This window comes from Coccinella septempunctata, chromosome 5, assembly GCF_907165205.1.
Source record: "Coccinella septempunctata chromosome 5, icCocSept1.1, whole genome shotgun sequence".
NCBI lineage: Eukaryota > Metazoa > Arthropoda > Insecta > Coleoptera > Coccinellidae > Coccinella > Coccinella septempunctata.
The window spans coordinates 26657988-26675694 of record NC_058193.1 but is presented as its reverse complement, the minus strand read 5'-3'; the positions used below and the strand labels follow the sequence as shown (position 1 = coordinate 26675694).

The following is a 17707-nucleotide window of genomic DNA, read 5'->3' as shown; positions in this document are numbered from 1 at the left end:
GGGGTCAAACATTCTTTGACCGAGCTCAATACCTGGTAATGAATTTACCTAGTGCTCTGCTCATTTTTTTTTTTTCAAATTTCACAATTTTCGTTTCTTCGGTAATGCAATTTTTCTTTCGGAACCGGTCTAGGCTGACTAGATATTAGAACCGATGAACCAAAATCAATCTGTCCGAAAATAGAATTAAAGGCGGAGCAGTCGAATCTTATCGCTTCTATTGATCATCTATTTTTATCGCTTCCATGCTGTATGGGAAAGTGTTCTCAATATCTACCACATCCATTGTCCGCCTCTTCATAAATCCCGAACTAATTCCGGACCACCCTGCAACTACTCATCAGAATTCTTCATTATGCATTCAATTATTTTCCTATAATAATTTCAAACATGTGTTCAGAAATAACATAATAGTTGTTTATGCCGCTTTCTGCTCGCGGCAGAAAGGACTCATCATAGAAACGGTCCCTTTGTGAGGGGCAACGATCGTTTGTTTTACATAATTCACGGGGGGTGGGTTTTATGAAAAGAATATTTGTGTGCCAACATCGCGAACTCACTCAATGCTCATCTCTCGTAATCAATCATTCTATTGTTTATTGTGGTATATGGATCGAGACTCTTGAAAATGTTGGAGGGTCTCATTATTTCTGCGCCGTTATCGATTGGGTTCGTATTCGAGTGGTTGTCATATTACAACTTCATCTTTAACAAGCATTCGTTAATGTCTGGCGACAATATCTAGGTTTTCAAGCTGGTGACACACTTGTTATGTTTCTTCGAGCGTTCACATTCAGGTTCAGTACGTTATTGACAAATGGGAAGGGAAGTATAACAAGATAATATTATTAATTAATACTAAATTATTTCAATAAAACACTTGCAGATGTAAAAAAATTCAGTATCTCTGTGAATATTCGTCTAGAATTTTCTTAGTTCATACCAAATCCAAATAACATTTTTTTGTATTTTTGAGCCTCCAACAAGAATAGTCACTTCTATGCGCCACTGAAGTTTCACATATTCACAGAAATAAAATGTTACATAGGGGGAGTCCGGGCGACTTGCTCATGTAGGAGACTTGAACCACCTCAAATATTTCAATTCAAATTTCGTGCTACCAGTATCGTAAATAGCTTGCGACATACTCGTAACAAGGCACAACTATTGGCGGCTCCATTTTGGCCGCCATCAGAACAGTTCGGGAGTGAGAGGGTTGAATGTGATTTTTGTTGTTAGGAAGTAAGAAATTGAATAATTTTTGTTTGTTACACTATCTGAAAAAGTTTAATAGGTGCGTGGTGTAATTTAGTTTTATTGCTTTTGATTTACAAACGATGAGCCTTTTTAATCACAGTTGTAAAAGTTCTAAGAAAACATCTGTTGAAGAGACTAAAAGGGAGTGCTGGAGACTTGACCCCATGCTATGGTCGGGATACATAATCAGTGGTCCATGTTTCCCAAAATGAGCTTAGATGATAGTGTGCTTCAAAACAAGCAAATTGAATATTAGAAATAACTATAAAGAAATATACAAAGGTTCCAAAAAGTAAAAAACATCTCTGAAATAAGTGAGAGTGACTCTGAAATAGAAAATATGAATTTCATACGCTGATACATCTGATGATGAAAATCTTGACATAGCCAATCGTTGCTCATTGGAAATTGTTTTCTTTCAATGTTTTTCCTGATAAAAAAACTTATGATCAAATCTCTCTCGCCCTCTGTTCAACTCTCCCATGGGTTAGGGAGACATGAGCCAATTTTCGGTGCCTAAAAAAAAAGAATTGCTGTACCCAAATTGATCATCTCACCATCACTCTACTATTAATTATATATCATTACCTATTTGGGCATGATATCTTCACTCGAAAAACTATTTACAGGCGTCCGAATGAAAAGGGGTTCAACTCTCCCCATTTTGTTATATTTCTGTTTTCGTCTTCACAGAGTATACGCATTCTCTATTTCAAGAAATAGAAGAATATTTCTTTGTTTTATTTCTCTTTGTTTGGATAAACTCTTGTTATAGAGTCAACCAACAGTTCTGTCTTCAAAGTATAGGAAATTTTTGAGTCACCTCTTGCGAGAACAAAGCCAAAATGAAGACAAAATTTGTTTCTTTATTTCGAAGAAAATCTTTCATTCCTGTTTTGAAATTAAAATGTTTCGATACATAACTTGTCTCAATTTGCATAATTGATTCTAGTCATTATAAGAAATAATCTGCATAAAATATTCTTTTGGTATAATAGATAATAGAAGCTAGTGAATGAGTATTGCTCAAACGTATTCATCAACTAATTCCCAAATTTGATCTAAAAGGTTTTCAAGAGGTTAGGTGTTGAACCTCCAATTTGTGTCTAAATTACCAAAAATTTATGTCTAAATTCGCGAACTGCTGATGTTAATCACCAGATACCAATAATAGTAATAGTTGCTCTATTCATCGTGGTCACTCTATTCACAATATGGGATAGGCTCTTCGAAGAGATTAGAGACATTTCCTCCAAAGCTTTGATAAAATCATTTGCATTGGATTCCCAAATTTCAGTATGTGAAAAATACTTCAGTTTCTTCAATCTTCAGTATATACAAAACACAGTTCAGTTTTCAGCTAATCCACCCGTAAATTTCAGTTTCCGTGTTAAACGTAGCAAGTTGCGATTTATCGTCATTTATTAAAATGAAAATTACTGTTTCAGCGGCTTGATAATGGCCGAGCAATCAAGTGTGAAGGATTTAATGAAGTTAAATGAATTGCATGTTCTAGGTCGGTTTCTTTCACATAGAGATCTCGGTGATAGCTATCCCAATCGTCGGGACTTTTTTAACTCTGCAAGACTGGCACGTATATATTACACAAAAACTCCAATTGTATTGAGTGAGACTGTCAATGCCCGTTATCATTATTTCAATAATTTCTTCAATTTTCTGGATTTCAGCCTAATTATACGAGTAGCTTTACCTATATCTTCTCCAAACTTTTTGTATTTTGATTTTTTTTTAAAACATATTTTTTTAAATTATTCATTTCAATCTAAGTGATTTATTAGACTTTTGTTTTTCTGGAAAAGTGCAATCAATCAACTTGTAGGCCTCAGGCTATCATATTATATTCGAGATTGACCAATTAAGACCGATAGAAATGCGATTCTGATGAAATGAATGTTTAAGTAATGTAACTCCTGTATAATCTAGATTTTTGCTACATCCACTTCAACATAACTGATTCGATATTTTTTTTCTAGGTAGGTTAAAAGCCGTTCTACTCAACAGTCTGCGATAGTGGTATGTAAGAATTTTCTCTCATGAATTATTCCTATTAGTAGGTACGGCACTCTCAATATTTTTCAATAATTCTCATCATAATAAGCGATAATTATTTATATAATAGTTTGCAATCAGTAATTCTTCGGATGTTTCGATGCATAGTAAACATGGTTATATCTACTGGACGTTTTACTTGCTCGAAAATATTTATGAGAGTTGTTTTATGTCAGAATTTATTCGTTTAAAAAACCGTTTTCACAAATGAAGAGAATTAATTTATTAAATCAGGAGATTAAAACGTGAAGCTGAAGGGGCCAATGGATTTCTTCATTTTTAACTAGGGTGATGAGCTGGAATATACCCGAAATAAATATACAGAGAATTCAGAGAACTAATGCAACTTAAATGCATATAATGATATCTGATGCTCGAAATAAAATACAAAAAAATTGTTAAGTTTCAGTGTTATGGAAAAACAAATGTTTCTGCAAACCCTTTTTCATGTAGAATGCAGTGGCGTAGTCAAAGATTATACAATACATAATAAATGTCGTGTCTGTAATTGTTCTTCCAATAGAAAAATTAAAAACTAGTTCGGTCAAGTTGACAGGTTCATCGAATTTTGCCCATCCTGTACATCTTCTGTACGTTAAAATTCCTTCAAGGTTATTTTTTTTAAGTTCGATTTGGAAACGTAATTGGTATAAAAGTAAAATTTTTTTCAATGTTTGTGAGATATAAGATCTTTCAAAAAGAAATGAGAATGATTTCTAAAAGGGTAATCTTGTAAGAATATTTTCATTTCGAGTCTTTCTCCCAATTTCTCTCCAAATATCGTTCCACTATTTCTTGTGAAGATCTGATAACTCGTGATCCCAATATCTTTCTACATGAAAAAAGGCATTATAACTCCGATATGTTCAATTTTCGTGCCTTTTCGAATCCCCTTTCGGCTTGTGAAGAGAGAGAACACTTCAACGCTCCTTGGATATTTTCACATATCTTACCTCTCGTAGATTCTCATTTCCATTTTCAATTTCTCTGCTCTGTTTCTCGCAAAAGGACACTCAAAGGGTCCTTTCATCTCTCTGTGCATCTTATATGGAGGATATTCTTTTATTTGAGTACGAGTAACATCAACAGATATTTTATGAGGTCTTTGAAATCCCCTCTTATTATACAGTTTTCATGAATATTATTTCCCAACTGCCGGGATTTACATGAAGCCGAGTTAATTTTGATCGTGCCTCATGACTTTTATGAGATGAGGGAGATTGTTGGGAGGAATGATTATTTCAGCCTTATCCGATTAGATTCATCTTGGTACGACTCTTATACTCCAGTAAAAATTATGGCAAATGAAACAGATGATGTGAATTATTGGATTCCTCATTCGAAACATAAAAAAATATGAAAATTCGTTGCCTTCCAGAGTTGGAGAAACAAAATATATTGATCAAATAATGGCAGTCGATTCCCATGATACACAAAACGTTGAAAATTTCCCGATTCCTCTGAGCAAAACATGTTTTGTATAAAGTCGTCTGAAATAAGCAAATATATGCTGGTGTCCCTCCTAAGTTCCTCATTTTTGGGAACACCAAATGGATAAATAAGATATGATTTCATACCTCTATCATCATACTCGAAAATATTTGTATAATCTCAAGGTTTCCAGGCAATTGAATTGAGAATGAATGGTTCCTTATGTTCACATTGTGAAGGTCATGCATGACTAATTGTTTGAAAATGTCTATTATATTTTGTCCTCTGTCTATTCCAACAATGTGAATAGAACAAATCGAAACCATAATAACCATAATAAAGTCATGGAAATAAATCAAAACAAACTTTTGCTGCCTCATGTAGAAAATCTGAGGTGTTAATAATGGTCCATTTTTGTCACAATTTCCAGTTGATTCATGACTGCGTATTACTGATCGTTCAGAATTGAGTTTAATACAGAAAACACACTCTAAATATACGCTTCAAAAACAATTCTATTGACGGGGTCAACTAGCAATAATCTAACCAATTAAATAAAATTCAACTTGGAATTATTAGTTCCATTACATTAAATGTCCTAAATGACAGGAAGAGCCAATAGAAAATTTGCATCTTGCCGTAAATCAACTTGAACTCTATTATGAATTGCTCTGTATTCATTGTTCTTTTTTTTATTTGGGCGAACAGTTGTTGTGCATGAGATAATGGTTTATTTTCATTGAGCTCGTTCAATGTTTTCATGTAATGTTTAATTACGACATAATTTCTACTGCTTCCTATATTTGGATCTGGAACTGATACCCACATATTCCTCTGCTGTGTATTTTTTCACGGTAGATGTTCGATATGATATGAGAAGTTTCATGACTTCTTCGAGACAGAAAAATCAATTTTCTTCTTATAAATTGTAGATTCTATACGATAAATGTTCATACCCTCCCAAAAATTTGCTTTAACAGTTTCCACATCGAAATTTCACTAAACCAACATTTCAGGAAAATATCTAAGAAGTGTAGAAGGGTCACGAAATTATTCAAATTTTTTTCGAGAATATCTTAAGACGACTGGAGAATATTTACACAAACGTTGGAGAGATTAATCCAGAATGATGGAAATGGCCGAATAAACAAACCTTACCTTGATTCTATTAGGGTAAAACTTTTGCAAATTCATTTTTCCCAAGAACTCGATTTATTACAGTGCTGAAACATGGTTCTCGCACAAACAGCTTTCAAAAACATGTTTTTTCTACAAGCGTATTGTACAATGTATTGGTTAGAAGGAGAGACTACCCTAAACTAAAAGGCCGAATTTAAAAATACGTTATATTTTTGTCTACAATAGTTATTTGTGCAACCAGTTGAGAAAAGCATTATTTTTCGTAATGAGCGTAAATGAACGCGAAATAAGAAAAATGGTGTTTCCCAACGTGTTTCACACAATATTTTTTCTAATTTTGAATAGGATGTTGCGATGAATTCTAATTAAAATTACCAAAAACGTCTTTAAAAGCTTCCTTTAAAATCGTCTAGGGACGGAAATTATTCAATTTTTCCCTCCGTTACTATGAAAGCAAGTATCGTTTCATCATCAGTTCCGAAATATTTTACCTCGCATAACTGGTTGCGAAAAGTAAAACGTTTCAAAACGTCAATGAGTTTTTAAAATTGTCATTTTAGATGTCAAAATCAGAAAAAATAATGAACAACATTTTGAAAATCTTTTATAGTAAAAATTTTTCAGTATTTTTATGTTTCATTACAACTCTTACAATAAACTTATTTTTTGGAAATACAGATGTAATAACAAAAAAGATTCCCAAATACGGAAATGTGCCACATCTTTGAGCAATAGCCTAAACTACGAAGTGATACAGTTGAAAAATAGAAATTACCACGAGAGAGGCAATATTAGGAATATTGAATAATTTTCAGTTATTCCTGAATTTCAGCGTAATTTTTGTATATATCACTATGAAAATTTTTGCAATATATGAAGAATTGAATCGTTGATGTAACCCGCCGCTATTTTTATCGAAATATTTTGAAAACGCGTCGAGAAATGATTGTGAAAACCAGGATTTATAGACACTTAAGGTCCACTTTTTTTCTCATAAAAAACTAGCCAAATTGGAAAAAAAGAGACGGGTTGACATCAAGATGTCATCAATTTAAAAAAGAAATCAAGACGTACAAAATTGAAAGCGTGAACTCGTAAATTTTCAATAAGCACAAAAATTCTAAACGAATTAGAATGTAGCAGATATTACCTACTTTCATCTGTTGAAGATATACAAATTTGTTTTGTCAGGAATCGATGTCATCTTATGAACTGCTCTTCCTCTCATTCTAAATGGGGTTAATCACTTATCCTGAAGATTTTTCAGCACACACAATTCATTCAAAATAGCTATTTGATCCTTATGTATATTCGAAAAAAAAAGTTCTGTGCTTTCGTCATACATCGCTGTCGAGATAAAGATAAAGTTGCTCTATTATCAAAAGTTGTAACTTTTTCGTGTTTTATGAATGACAAACTACTTTTAGAATACTTGGATATGTGCTGATGACATTCCCTGTTTTTTTCAATTTTAATTATCAACATTACTTGTATAAAACACAGCAAGATGATTACTCTCTCACCTCTGCAAGTACCTTTCTATCGATACAACAAAATATCCCCTTGTATATACAACCTAGCACAATATACAGGGTGTCCCTTCGCAACGTGTCTCTTTCTCAGTTGTAAATGAAGTATATAAAGACATGCCAGGAATGCTTTTATAATTTTTTTCCTACGATACGAATTGAATCATTGATATCACCCCGCCGCTATTTTTATCGAAATATTTTGAAAAAGCGTCGAAAAATGATTGTGAAAACCAGGATTTATAGACACTTAAGTTCCACTTTTTTTTCTCATAAAAAACTAGCCAAATTGGAAAAAAAGAGACGGGTTTACATCAAGATGTCATCAATTTAAGAAAGAAATCAAGACTTTACGTACAAAAATGAAAGAGTAAATTATGAACTTAGTAAATGCCTTTTTTGTATGGAGATTCTAAAGGTATTTCTTTCCCTTAAAGGCAGAACGAAGTTCCACGGGTCAGCTAGTTTGAAATAAAATATTTCTGTGGCCCTTCTACGCCTTATCATCTGATGATGATACCATTGATTATGACACCAAGGGACCAAGTAGTCCACAACCTAATGATAATTCAAGATAGCGCTCTATTGCACAATGTGAGGGGTGACTTTATACCGGACGAGCTGGCGTAGATACGAACGGTCAGCAGAATTCTGGTGAGCTTTCGTCTAGATCCAGGTAGCTAGGGCAACGCACCAACTTTTCGAATATTATGAGCTAACAACATCCATCTCGATTGATCAAAGGACCGAGCATACCTTCGAATATTTCGATATCGGTAATACCATGCGGGGCATTCAGAAAAGTAATATCGTAGATTCGTGCAAGCGTGTACATTTTGCATCGTCCATCCCCTCGTCTCTATTCATCAGACATTCTGCTGCGATCGGAATTGAAATCCCGAAATAGATAAAAATCGAGCAAGTCCCGAAATTGGACGTTTGATTGCCGGCGCACGGATTGAAATCGCGTGAATATTGTATGCACCACCTTCACGTGACATCGACATGGATGCAGGTGCGCCGGCCAAGAATTCAATTGTTCATAATTGATGAATTAAGCACTGATCCCCCGCCTGTGGTCTATTTTACACCAAGGATATCCCGCTTTCGTCTACTTCTGCTTCATCGGTTCAATATAACAAATCAGGAAATCCAAATTTTATAAATATATGCAGGGAGTAGTCCAGAATACGTAACTCTTCGATTGGCAGCAGAATTTGTATTCAATAATGGTTCAACTCAGAAGTTTTAGCTACTGAAAACATCCTATGTTCACCCCAACACAACGTCCGGTTTATAGGCCAAAAAGTTCGACCACAAGATGCAGGCTTATGCATTTTAGGATTTTACAAAGTGATTCAAACCTGCACCAGCCAAATCACCCTGCCAAAACCAGAAGCATACTATAATTTTTCACATTTTTGTTACAATCTATCACAACAGGCCCTTTGTAACTTCTGAAGTAATTGTGACAACAAAACGGGTTTTGGGCAAGAATTTTCTACGAATTTATTACAACTTACTCGTCAGTTCAAGAACCCAATTTTGATGCTAAATGGTCACAACTTCCGGTGGTTATGTAAGATTCATGATGACGAACCATTCGAACATCATTCGAGTCGCATTTAACACCCTGTAAGGTTTTCATATCGTTGTTATGACCTCTTATAGAAAATTCTTTGAAAAAGCAACCTGCAAATCGTTAAATGAACCACGTTATCGTAAAACACCTTATAAATTGTCGGAACTGAATGAAATTCTGAGGTTGAAGTCAGAATTTAAGCCTTCTACGGGGTATTCCTTAAATTTAACTTACAACCTCTCTCAGAGTGTTCTATGAGGACGTGAATCATTTCCTGAAATATATGTTGCATTTTCCACGAATTTAGCAAAAAATATTTTTAAAACATTATGTTACCCTTCTGTTAGCCTTCCTGCAGGACAATCATTACTTGACATTTCTTAACGGACACCCAGTACCAATCAACTCAATCACTTTTATTCGCTACCTTATTAACATCATACCTTTCATTCGAATGGTTGAGATAACTAGTTTCCATCAACTAAATTACAGTTTCTCAACAAAATTGAAAGCACAAGATACCCCCCTCTAGATATGCGATTATCACGGTTGAAGATAGTCATCCGGTTTGATGAATATATTCATTTTCACTCAGAGAAACTCGTGAATTATCAATAAGCACAAAAATTCAAAGCGAATTAGAATGTAGCAGATATTACCTACTTTCATCTGTTGAAGATACACAAATTTGTTTTGTCAGCAATCGGTGTCATCTCATGAACTGCTCTTCCTTAGATTAGAAATGGGGTCAATCACGCATCCTGAAGATTTTTCAGCACACGCAATTTATTTAAAATAGCTTGTTGATTCTTATGTATATATGAACAAAAAAGTTTTGTGCTCTCGTCATACATCGCTGTCAAGATAAAGATAAAAATTCTCTATTATCAAAAGATGTAACTTTTTTTGTGTTTTATGAATAATAAACTACCCTTAGATTCTTAGATATGTGCTGATGACATTCCCTATTTTTGTCAATTTTAATTATCAACATTACTTGGATAAAACACAGCAAGATGATTATACTGTCACACCTCTGTAAGAACATTTCTATCGATACCACAAAATATCCCCTTATATACACAGCCTCACACAATATACCGGGTGTCCCGGTGCAACGTGTCTCTTTCTCAGTTGCGAATAAAGTATATAAAGATGTATCAGGAATGCTTTTATTATTTTTTTCCTACGACGCCCACTAGCGATGATATGTGTCCCCAAATGCTACTCCTATAATTCAGTTTTTTTGTGATAACTAACGAAAGACCGATTCTTGTACCTGTTCTTTGTAAATTCAAAAAATCACAAGAATTAGTTGAGTTGTACGAAAATTATCACAAAAAATCTGAATTATGGTACATACTACCATTTTAAGGCATAGATACATATATCTTATAATTCAATTATTGAAACTTTTCTGACTTTTTATACTTCATTCAAACCTGAGAAAGTCACCTAGTGCCGAGACACCCTGTATGTTACAGAAAATTAAAGCTGGCCCATTAAAAAAATTTCGAAATCTAATATAATCAAGACAGTTCGACAGCATAAAAATTCATGATTATGTTATTATCCATAATTCATTATTCATTAAATTCCATCAAGTATAATTATATTTATTTGCACTATGGATAAAATAACTGTTATAACCTCGTAACTTTGATTCAACATTAATCCGTTTTCTTAAGAATTGATTCGACTATGAATTCGAATTCTTCTGTAATGACTTGCATATTTTCTTCGGTATTGTTTATTGCAAACGCTCATTCCACTCATTTCTCGTATATCCTCATTCTTTACATCGATTTTGAAACGAATATTTAATACAGAAACGAGTTAAGAATACCAGTTCGAAACTTATTTTTTAAATATTCATTTCTTCAGATTCAACAGTATTTACTTCAGTGTTCTAAATAATGTTAATGTACGTGTAGTTTTTCAATTGAATCTGGTCATAATTTCATACTGTCATATTACGACTTTGACTTATAATTTTTTTTTGCATTTCTGAATTAATGATTATTATATTTTCTTCCATCCACGATCCTCTCGTCTCTCTTATTCTGGCACGAACTACCTACGTTGTTCTGTAATATTGTGGTTGAATTAAATTAATCCTACAATAGGGGCCCTACAAGGCACAAATCATTGCAATGATACGGGTATCGATGTTTTCAATTTCCCCTGATACTATAGTTCAATCTATTTTCAATATTGGCCAGCACAGTGGCATGCAAATTCATTGCACCGGCGGAAATTCAAGAACCAATAGATGGAAGATAAATCATCATGTACAAGGGTATAGCTTAATATTACCGAATATTTCTGAAATTAGCCGCAGTGAATTTGCAACTGTATGATGGAGGTGGAAATACGAAGGAAAAACACTCCGTTTGTATTTTCATCTCAGGGTATCATTTCTCATTTGCAATAATATCCAGTATGGAATATATATTATGAGAAAATGAATTTTAAAAGTCTGGAAATATTTTGAACTTCCTGAGTCACTATTGTTTATCAAAAGGATACGCTCTGTAGCTCTATTCCATATTTCGTTTTATTTTTCAAGAACATCATATCTTCATCATTAACACGGCAATTTTCCATTTAACGAAGAACCTTGAACCTGAAGTTTCATTCTCATTTTTTGCCTATAAGCAATCATTTTCCCTTCTGCTACGTTCACCACCCAACCATTAAGTTAATTCTCAAACAGAGTAGTATATCATTTAAATTCCTATCTCCATTGTAAATACGCAAGTGGTTATTACAGAAATAATCATAGTACCTAAAACTTTCGATGGATGGAGCAATACACAATCTTTATATCTTTTTCAGTCCACCTTCTAGATTCATTGTATCAATCATGGTACGAAATTATAGCTTAGGGCTGCAAGCAATGACATAGTTGAGTTTTTGTTTATGTTTTTTTTTGGGGGGGGCTAACTGGAATAGGATGTAACTGTAAAAGTTCAACCTTTTTTTTTGGTGTATCATTTGTTATGGGAATCACTTTTTATTTCAGATTTTATTTCTGTTACGTAGTCAATATTTTATTTCATGGAATATTCAAGAATAAAAATGCTTTCGTATGAAGAGAACGGTACAAATTCTTCAGGAGTCGAATTCGGTGATGAACAACATGATGTTTTAATTTTCATAATAATTAACCTTGAGAATTGGTTGATAAATTTTGAACAATTACTTCGAAAGTCAAAACTGGGTACATTTTGTAGAAATAATTTTTTTTTTGAGTAGAGCTATTTCAAAGTTGAAGTTGAAAAATTATATATTTTTGATGCTTAATATTCTTATTTTCATTTCAGATTTTTTCCTAATTTTCAAGATATAAATTACTCTCAATATTTTGGGTTGATCTATATCAAAGTTCCTTTTTCAGTTCCTGTTCTGAGTTTAAATTACAAAAATTCCTTAGTATTATATATCTACTACGTATTTTCATGTGAGAATATTTATTAAGGTTTCCTTGAATTTTTTTCCCAAACTTATCTTGACAACGGCATATTTAATTTTCAAAAGTAAATAAAATCTATTTATCATGACCGAAGCACGAAGACGCAAAATAACTGATATAAATCGAAAAAATCTGACAGATGATTCTTTTAAAATAGTTTTTTTTTTCAACCCTAATATTTATTATTTTTAGCGCAAGACAGGACAATATAATAGTAGAAAATTAGGTAGAATAAGCTGGACCATTCTAAGCATATGAGAAAAATGGTCCTTTGAATATTAGCATTACCATTGAGTATTGAGTACTCAAAGGCAATACATGAGTTGCTATCTTGTGGTTGGATAAATTGAAATAGCCAAACAATGTAGAAACCTAACCCTATCTCGTTCCGCACTCTGACTTGATCCTCCGAAATGTGGTAAATTCAACTAAATCCCCCGGACAATCGCAAGGGGTAGAAGATATTACTGTAATTTCGTTTTATCATCATCTTATCGCATTTAATTAATCCGAAACTTTGATCGTAAATGAAAATTGGTTGAATTTAAAAATTCGGAATTACAACAAAAACTCATTTCAACTTTTAATTAAATTTCTCTCGCAGAGTGTTGGCAAGGTTCGAATCCACGCAGTTGTGCAGTAAATTAACCCACTCCAACTTATTCAATATATCTTTTCATGTTATGTTTCCACGAATATCTGATTGCAGATATTCCAGTTCGTTCGATTTTATGTTATTCTCCCGTTTTGTGTTCCGAGAATAGCTGTCAGACAATGTTTGCAACTTTTAATGATTGCTCTCTTCGATATAAATAACTGTGATTATGATAGGGTTCATAGTTTATACGAATATGGCCATTTTTATTCTTGTTTCTGCAAAACGCTTTTGTTGCAGTGGAAAACTCCTCATTATCAACATCTCAGCGTAGTTTTCGATATAAATTAGATTAAGAAAGAATTGTTAAAATACTGTCGTGAAATCGGCAGGTTTCCGAGCTTTTTCACATTGATACCCAAGTCGGTTATGACATGGATCGAAAATGACTGATGAGAAGACCTATTCCTACAGTTGATCTAGCAGAACTACGTATTCAAGCACATAATATCAATTTTCCTGTTATATCTTCATATCGATGAACAATTATAGAATTCAAACTGGAGACTGTTCCTAGAATTGTCGTTCCAATAATGCTAGCTAGTCATAGACGAGCGTGGGAATCCCAGAGAAGTTGAAACATCTAATCACAACTGTAGACCTGTTTCGGGATCATTGTCCTCTCATCAGTGGAGTGTAGTGTTCAAATATTTCAACAGAAACATGGGACCTTAAGCGATACCGGGACGTCGCTTTGAGAAATATTTTCAAGTCTCATCACGATACGCCACCTGTCCCGCAAAGATCGAACCTCACTTTCTCTGCAGACTTCTACACCCACTCATGGCTCCAGATTTAACTACTAACTGCAATCAACGAATGTAGAACAATTCGTCAAGCGACTGCAGAAGAGTCAATAAGGTTCGCTCGCTAGACCACATTCGGTCAGGAAATGTGTGGAAAACACTATAATCCTGTGGTGTATCGTAACAACGATGCTTACTTAACAGGAAGAATATAATGGGAATGCTCCGTCTAAACTTTTGAATAGAATACTTTGAAATGGACTCTAGCATCATCTCGTGTTCTGGTTTTTGAACTATCTCTATATCATAGAGAGATGGTTTGCTCTAGTCTAGTTCTAGTCTGGTAGAAGCACTCGCAATCGAATGATATACTGTTCTGACTTTTCTTAGTATGCCAGACTATTGCCATAAAAGATTACTGGTCTCACAATCATGACGTATATCTCAAAATTTTTGTGTTATAGGTTACCAAGCGTCTTACCAGCCACATTTCTGCAGGCCATCAAGGCAGTGGTGGTGGGCATAATAGACCCCAAGTTCGCGGTGCACTGTATGACCCTTTATGACTTTCAGCGGTAGTCAGTACCCTAAAATTATCGTCATTTTATAGCCATGTATCATAAAGAACACGTTGTTGTCGAATCACATCGGCTAATCAAAAAATGAGATAAAAAGATTGATTATGCAATAAACTGAAGGGACAAAGCGCAACTAAACTAGACTACAAAAAACGACAAACCCACGAGGACCTGCGATAGCAATTCTAGATATGGAATATCGAATTAAAACCACCCGGGGTGCAGGAAAAAAACCCCCTGCAACAGACATGATACAATACAATTGTAACTGAAATAACTTCGCGGCCACGTCTGCTGAAACAATATCAATTTTTCATGTAGGAAAGTTGGGCCACGTACCGAACGCCTTTTTTTCGTTCTTTTTTCTCCCCAACTTGGAGGTCGTAAATCCGCACGAACAATGGACGGTTGCGATCTCTCCGACGTCATAAAAATGAAAAACAAAGGAATAACAATCATAGTCCTGTTTTTCGTACGAATTTTTAATCCGGGCGTGAATATTCAACGGCGATTGTGTTGATCGTTCGAACAGGGGCCGTCGGGAAGTTTTGATGTTTCCATTTTATGGACAGAATGGCCGTTTGTCCATTGGAGCGATGTTGATTTTTGGTCTCCGGTTGTTTTGTGTTACCTCCTCGAATTATGTATCGCGAATTGTATTGCTAATGAAAGTAATCAGAAACTCTGTCAACATTTTGAATCAACTTTTTTTTAATCATAAAAAATTATATTTCCTAAATTGTTCGAATCAAACTCTTGAAGTCTGAAATATGTTTCGGTAAACTAATACATCATACGAACAATAACTCATTAGAAGTGTCAGTGTGAAGTTTGAGGTCAAAAAAGTAAACCAGAGTTACGCAATAAATTAAAAAAAGAAGATGTCCAACGAAATTATGAAAATCGAAAAATTGCAGTATCGAGCCATCATCAAGTACCTGTATTTAAAAGGGTTAAGAGGTAAGCAGATTTAAGAAGATATGCTTAACATCCTTGGTGATCAATGTCCTTCGTATGCGACCGGATTGCAAGCTTCAAAAGAGGTAACTTTTCCATTGAAGATGATGACCGATCGGGAAAGCCAGTTTCTGTGTCAGTCCCCGAAAATATCGATGCAGTTCAAGCAATGATTTTATCAGACCGTCGAATTGGGCTAAAACGGATATCTGAAGCACTGAATATTTCATACGAACGCGTCCATCAAGTTCAGGTCAATTTGGACATGAGAAAAATTGCTGCAAAATAGATCCCCAAATGTTTGAATGTTGACCAAAAGCGTGCAAGGGTGCTCGATTTGAAAACGATGTAGACTTCTTAAACCGAATTCCTACTATGGATGAGACTTGGATACATTTTCTACGATCCAGAAACAAAGCAACAATCGATGGAATGGCGACACTCTGGTTCTCCAAGACCTAAGAAGTGTGTCCAAAAATCTGCTGGAAAAGTTCTTGCTTCAGGATTGCCATGGAGTAATCAAGATTGATTTTTTGGATAAGGGTAGAACAATAAGCGGTGATTACTATTCGACATTACTGATCACTCTACGGGAAAAAAATTAAAGAGAAAAGAGGCGGAGAGCTATCCAAAGGTGTTTTGATTTTGCAGGACATGATGTACCCATCTCAGATCGCCCCTGCACTGGATTCCTCGCTGAATTTCTTAGCCCGTTTGCAAAATTTGCGTTTGAAGTTAAAAACTAGGAATAATATTCTGCATAAACTAGCTGGCACTTCATGGGGTGCTGATGCAACTACTCTTCGAACGTCAGCCCTAGCTTTGGTTATCTCGGCTGCTGAATATTGTTGCCCCGTTTAGGTAATAGTGCTCATGCTCAAAAAATTGATGCAGAGCTGAATCTTTCCATGAGACCTATAACTGGAACTTCTTCTGTAAAAAAAAAACAAAGCTGAACATTTTCAAGAAGTCAGGATACAGGAAGCATTTAAAATTAACCATCAATTCATCCCTAACCGTTACTCATGAATCCTTCATCAGATTGTGACAAGCGAGAGTAATATCAATGATAGAATGATACATTGTTTTTTTTCCATTTTTTATTCAGCGATCGGCAATTATGCCATCATCATGAATGTTATTTCAGTCCAGCCTGATGATGACATAATTGTCGAAATCGATCGCTGAATAAAAATACTAGTGTGTCATTATTATTTCTTCGTAGTTATTCTACACGTTGATGCATCAAGTTCAAGAGTAATATCATTGAGTTGAATACTCATGGGTTTTCAAGATGAACCTATTTGAGGATGTTGGGATAGTTCTGGAGTTACTCTCCAACAGAAACTGTGTTAACACTCAAGTAAATTTAAGTCTATAAGCTTTAAGTAAGTACGTGCCTGACTTTTGTAAGAGTTTACGTCTTTTCTCACTTTCCGTTTTCCTTCTCAAGGTCATAGTCGTCAAATTAATGGAAATTTTATAAATGTTGCTGCTTTGTTGTGCCTTGAATTAGCTTTGAGAGCCACTTTCGAATTTCTTGTACGGGTATTAAAGAATACTGAGTCATAAAACATAATATGAAGCCCTAAGTAGATATTGCTCACACAACTTTTTCGATCTCATAACTTCATTATTAGGGGTTGAAAATATCAACCTCCTATAATTTTCCTCCGATAATTTTTTTCGTGGGAAAGATTTTCGAAAAATAGGATTATTTTATTTTATTCTGGGGAAAAACGTCCACTAAAATTCCGAATTTTCTCAGAATAAATCGTGAGAAACACCTATTTCATGTTCGTACGTAAAGAAGATTCCCTCTGTGTTTCTTCATTTTAGGACTCCTGAAATGAAGGAAATGAAGCTCAGTTGAAGTTCGAAGTCGTGTCCCCGATGTGACATATAAGATTTGACCTTTTCGACGATTTTCAGGTACGGTGATATTTAACACGTTCGAGGAAATGTCTTATTTCACCTTACGTGAATATTAATGTCAGCATTTTTTTGACGAGAGTAGAGATTCCCTAGTGAAAATCGTCAATTCTAGGTCCAAATCGATCCTTAGGCGAAGACCCGATGTGACGTTATCGATACTTGATGGAAATCTATAATTGAACTCATATGCTTTTCACTAAAATGAGTTATTAACCATTATACGTGTTTCGCTATTATAATAGCATCTTCAGGTGGGTGGAACCTCAATATATAATCGCCCTGATTGTGAATTCAAACAAATGCATGTATTTTTGTGATCATCTTTGCATTTGACTGATTGCGATGCGATGTG

The 17707-nt window shown here is 34.5% G+C and overlaps 1 protein-coding gene across 1 annotated transcript in view; it reads left to right on the top strand.

Moving 5' to 3' along the window:
• Positions 1 to 17707, top strand: part of LOC123314516 (TOX high mobility group box family member 4-A-like) — a 111034-nt gene that overhangs the window by 70889 nt on the left and 22438 nt on the right. The window lies entirely within an intron of this gene.